This window comes from Tiliqua scincoides, chromosome 4 (genome assembly GCF_035046505.1).
Source record: "Tiliqua scincoides isolate rTilSci1 chromosome 4, rTilSci1.hap2, whole genome shotgun sequence".
Taxonomy (NCBI): Eukaryota; Metazoa; Chordata; class Lepidosauria; order Squamata; family Scincidae; genus Tiliqua; species Tiliqua scincoides.
In genome coordinates this window covers 4353092-4359095 of record NC_089824.1, presented here as the reverse complement: position 1 = coordinate 4359095, position 6004 = coordinate 4353092, and positions in this window count along the sequence as shown.

Genomic DNA, 6004 nt, shown 5'->3' with positions numbered 1-6004 from the left:
CAGGGATCAGATGACTTGAGGGATCAGAAGAATTCCATCCAAAGCACCTGTTTGGCTCCTCAGGGTGGGCAACCCCATCACTCAGGCTCTGACTGAGATCCCCTTCAGTCCTTACAGTCTTTCCCGCATCTTATTGCAAAGGTGTGAATCAAGGTTTCAGTTGTTCATCAGGTATTTTGGAATGGGGCATAGTGTTTAACTTTAAGATTGAGATGGGAGGTAGGAGTGTGTGTGTGTGTGTGTGTGTGTGTGTGTGTGTGTGTGTGTGTGTGTGTGTGTGAGAGAGAGAGAGAGAGAGAGAGAGAGAGATTATCTTAAAAATCACACAACAACCCTGTAAGATAGGGCAATGCTTCTGTCCTCATATTGCTGATGAATGGCTGAGGAAGTTCTGCCTAAGGGCACCTACTCCTGCTCAACCTCCAACTTTCTGATTGTGTGAGCTTTTTTTTATTCCAAGCGTGCAAGAGGACTGATAGCAAGAGGTCTTGCTCAGGTCAATATGAAGTCCACACTTTTAATTGTCAAGGCAATCACACTTTCCTTCATCAGGCTTTGCCTGCTTTTTGAGAAATTCTATGCACTTCCTTGCACAGCACATTTGACCCTGTGAACAAAAGCCATTCCCAGGAGGTTCCTGACTGGAGAAAAACAAGTTGTTAGCCAAACAAAGAAGGATCCCCCAAGCTTCCCCCTAGCACATCATGGCATCAGGCCTAGATGCCTTTAAGGGGGGGGGGGGGGTTAGACAGATTTATGGAAGAAAAGTTCATCACAGGTTTCAAGGCATGTGCAACTTCCTGGTTCCAGAACTAGGCTACCTCAGAATGCCAGATGCAAGGGAGGGCACCAGGATGCATGTATCTTGTTGTATTGTGTGCTCTCTGGGGCATCTAGTGGGCCACTGTGAGATCCAGGAAGCAGAACTAGAAGGCCTCTGGCCTGATCCAGTGGAGCTCTTGTTGTGTTATGTCCTCACTGTCCTCACCAATCCCAGGACCATACTCAGTGAAGGAGCCATGCTAATGAAGCAGCTGGCTTCTCTCTACCACACCTTCAGATGCAAATAAAACAATGGGGGAAAAAACCTATGTAGGACATCAAGGGCCATCATGTCACAAAGGGAGATTCCTTGATGAGCTCACCCCACAAAAATTCCGATCAAAACCTATCAGAGGAAAAGAGTGGAAAAAGCTGGGTGAGCTCATCAAAGACCCCACAAGTCTTTCTTCTGCACTGATCTGTGCACTTCCTCCTTCATTCTGCCTTGCTCTCAGTCTGTTATTGGCTGACCTACTGCTGGTGCTGTGTTAAGCCACCTGGCCAAAATGAAAGGACCACTGTGCCCAGATGGCATCCAGGTTCCGTAACCCCCTGCTCCCTACTTCCTTCAACCCTTCTCCCTGCTTCTCCCCAAGCATAACCAGAGCTGCTGCACCAGCACAGATATCACAGTCATCCCTGTGGGTCCCCCTTTAAACGTGGTTTGTTTCATTTCATTCTGCATGAAATTACACATCAAATGATATAATATGATGGTACTATTAAAAAATACCAAGATTTTAAAAATTTTGGCCAGTATGGTGTCATCCCCCCTTCCGTGTGTGTCACCTGGTGGGGCCCACACCCCCGCACCCCCTTAGCGACACCACTGCTGAAACAAGCAGTGCTGAGCTCCTGGACTGCTTCAGAGTCCTTTTTCTGCCTTTTAAACTCCACTTTAAAGGAGAAGAATTGCCTGCACCTTCTGCAATGCATCTCACCCATCTAGCAGCCTCACCAGTGACCCACAACCTCCCCTCTATCTTTCATTGTCTAAGCAGCCACATCTATGACACGCATAGTGCTTCTATCATTTTCTTTCTTTGTATGTGTGTGTGTTAGAATTATAAGGTTCTTTTGGTTCCCCTTCAATAAAGATTTGCTTGTTGCCCTTTTTGCCCTCGCCTTCTTCTTCATCCCCCACTGAACCATTGGCCACTACACAGGATCCCAGCCCATAGGACAGCTCTCCCCTGGGTGCACATGTTAATATGTGTTTAAAAGCCCTCCTGGCAACAATTTTCAGCTCTGTCTCTTAGTCCACCATGCTAAACAGGCACTCATCTTAAGACGTATCTGTGGTTAAAAATAACACATGAGAAACATAAGAACAGCCCCACTGGATCAGGCCATAGGCCCATCTAGTCCAGCTTCCTGTATCTCACAGCGGCCCACCAAATGCCCCAGGGAGCACACCAGATAACAAGAGACCTGCAAGGCTTCCTGGGAATTGTAGTTAAGAACGTAAGAACAGCCCCACTGGAGCAGGCCATAGGCCCATCTAGTCCAGCTTCCTGTATCTCACAGCGGCCCACCAAATGCCCCAGGGAGCACACCAGATAACAAGAGACCTGCATCCTGGTGCCCTCCCTTGCATCTGGCATTGTCTGGTGGACTCTAGGCATTCTTGAGTTATCTCTGCCTGCGAAGGCCTGAGTAAAGGGGGCAGGGGGTAAAATCCCCAGGACCTGGGCTTCCAGGGGGCCTGCTCCACAACAAAACAAGCTATGCAGTACAAAACAAATTTAATACAAAATAAATTTGAGTGCCTCAAATTTCCACTACAGTTTTAATCTCTTTCCTTGCACTTCTGTTATCCCAATACATTTAGTACCCTGCCTAGAATACTACAGGAAAGGGGAGGTAATGACGAATCTTGTCCCGGGCCCAATGCCAGCTCTCAGTGGCTCCAAAGACCAAGAACACGAGAAGAATTGTGCTAGATCAGCTCAGCCCCTGTTTCCAACAATAGCGACTTTCCAGAGAGAGTTGCCGGCAGTCAGCCAGAGAGGGGTCCAAGGCAGAAGCCCAGGCCTAGGCTGGGGATCCAGACTTTGGACAGCTCTTAGGACTGCAGGTCCCTTAAGTCTGCAGGGAGCCAAGGAAGATGAGGTGGGCTGCAGAACTGCAAGCTGGATCAGAAGGGGCTCCAGCAAAGTTCTGAAGCTCCCTGAGAGGTTAGATGCCTAGTTTGGGTGCGTGGCTCTGCTGCCCCTTCCCCAGGTCAACCTTCTGCAATTCAAAGGACTCCTGCTCTGTTTTGCAGGCATGCGCTCTAATGGCATATAGGGGGGAGGGGGATTATGGCTCGATGACAATGTTGCCAGAGGGAAGGGAATGTTGCATCTTCTGGCTGTGGGCAGAGTGTGGAGTCTAGCTCCTGGGGTTCCTCTTGTGCAAGGGGTGTAGTTGTAGCCGAGGTATCCAGGATCTGCATCAAGGGGAATTCTCTCCCCCAGCCTGTCTCCTCTTCTGAGTCAAGTGCCTCTTTCTCAGGTTGGGTGTAGGGTTGTTCCCAGGGCAGGGCACTAGTCAGCCAGATTCCACAAAGAAGCCCACAGCACAAAGACAACAGCCTTTGGTTTGTTGCCAAGATTTGCTATTCAGAACCATCCTGCCTATGCAAAGGAGCTTCTATTTTGCTGTTACTGGAAATAGCTATGGAAGTCCTGTGTGGTTCTTGCCACCCAGCAATATGACCATGGCAAGCCTGCATTGATTGATTGCAAATTATCCTTTAAAGTTTCCTACTACAGCATTTATTTTATTTTATATTTTTTTATATTTTGGAGTGGGGGAAAAAAATTAAAGTTCCTTGTGGAAAAGACTTCCAGATGGGACCCTGTTTAGGGGAAATCAATCCTGGGGCCGAACAGCTGGAACACAGCGTCCTGTTAGAGGGAATGTTTAGTTAAAGCTTCTTGGCTTTTAAGATGTTTGGCGAGGAGAGGGAGAAGTCTGCGGGAGGCAAAGGAAGGGCAAATCTTGGCAGTTGTTGCTTTGAGTGCTGAAATCTCTGTGGTTTCTTACTGGGATACTGCATGGTCATTTTAAGGACAGAACATTTACACAGCACTTTCTGGGGGTAGAAAGAGCTTCCCTTGATATTTATTTATATCCAGCTATAAAACCTTAACAAATCATTCTTAAATCTTTAAAGTCTTAAAACAGTAATTAGTAAAACCACTAAGGACTGGCCTGAAACCAGTAAGCACACCCTTAAAAACCGTGCTGGGTTCAGAAGTTTTTTTCGCAATGTCTTCAGGCCTAACTGGAAGGCTTCTAAAGAAAAATCAGTTCTCAACTCCAAAAGGGGGGAATTTCTACCAAGAAAGCCCTATAACTAACCATTCCCCCAACCTCTTTCATTGGTGGGATTTCTATCCATTGAGATGCTAGTTCAATAAGGGGAAAGTGGGAAGCAAGAAGGGGGGTGTGTGTGGGCAAGCTAACCACGAGGCGCTACTCCCCTATATCAGCCTGCCTTCTCCCCTTCCCTGATACCTTGGACTTTTGCTTTTGGTGGTTCAAAGTGCTTTTTATCAATTTTCTTGTTGTAATCCATACATGGTCATTCTGAGTAATTATCCCCTTGATATAGATGGGAAGAGGACTTGAGGGTGGGAGGGAGTGAATGCCTGATGATTTCATGGCAGGGTCAAGGTCCCAACTGGAGACTTCCTGGTTCACAACTCAGTCTCAACAAAACACTACTGGAGCTGTTTGTTCTCCCAGGTAGTGGAGATCTCTCTGTCATTCCTCATCTTGCTCTATGAACGTCTTTTAAGTGAATCTTCTGTGTGTTCCCGCTGAGCTATGCCCCCTCCCAGTTTAATCATTGGTTATGCTTTTCTCCCCCTGCATTTATCTTCACAAAATCCTTGTGAGACAATTTTGACTCATTCGAAGGTCAAAACTTTGGCCAGCCCAGAAGCTCACTAGGGTCAGTGATGTCCAACATCCTCTCCATTACCTCAGCAGGCCTGTTCAATTGTTCCTTCTCACATGTGCAGGATTTCTCTAGGATACACATGGTATTCCCTGCCCCCCCCATGACACCTGCACAACAGGAAAGTAGAACCACCGTCTCTACAATTCTCCGTTCTGTTTCTTTTGCTGCAGCAGCCTCTGTCCCTCTGATCTGAAGATGTAGCAGAAGAGCAAAAAATATGCAAGTGTTTGTTTTATTTTTATTCCACTTTTTCTCCAAGATGCTTCGAGCAGGGTACATGATTCTCCCTCACTTGTATCCTCGTAACAACCTTTCGGGGGCCTCATCCATTCTAAATGCTACACCACAGCGGCTCTCAAATGTCAGGGTGGCAAGATTTATACAGGGCAACTGGTAATCAACTAGCTCCATTGGTATGGTCAAGTCCGCACTGTAATTTCACTTAAACTGAAAATTGGAGTGTTTTTTTCTCAGCCAAAACTTCGGAGAAATTGCAGGGAATGCCCAAGTATGTCTGCATATGTTTGACACCTCCCTAGGTGATCATTGGAGTTCATTTTTCATGAAATTTGAAGAAGCAATGAAATATCTAAGGAAACTGGAGGGAAGGAAAACATCTTTTGGTAAGATGAATAAAATTGCTCCAGGGGATTTAACACACACTTCTTTTAGAGGAGCTGCGAGAAGAGGGCATGCTTGCTTATTTCTCAACAGGCAGAGAAGCCTGCTTTTGAAAAGATCAGCTGTAGAGGAGGAACCTGTGTTGATGGAGGAGTGGAGGGCAAAGCAAGATCGATCAGTTCTACATTGTTTCAGCCAACCGTGGCTGAATCCAGTTGGTGGCAAATATAGCCTCTGCTCTACCAGGCAGTCCCTTCAATAGCTCAGAGATTATAAATTGGGAAGCTGGTGTGATGGATTTTTTTTGGGATGGTGTGCATCATGTGTGCCTGGAGTATGTAGAGGGAAGAGGCTGTGTCCAGTCTTTCTTGCATATTGGTGCTCTTCATGCTCCTCCACAGGAAGGGCTAAGGAGGAGGCCAGGCTTCAATAGAACACCAGGGTTTGTGCGAGAGGGTCAGTTCGCTTGTGCTTGACTGCAAAATAATCTGAAATGAAGACAGTCACTTGTGTTGTAAGCACTTTGAGGTGTGCATCCCTCAAACAGATGCATTCTTGATCTGACAGCCATTACATTTGCCTTGTTGATACATTGATACCTGCTACATT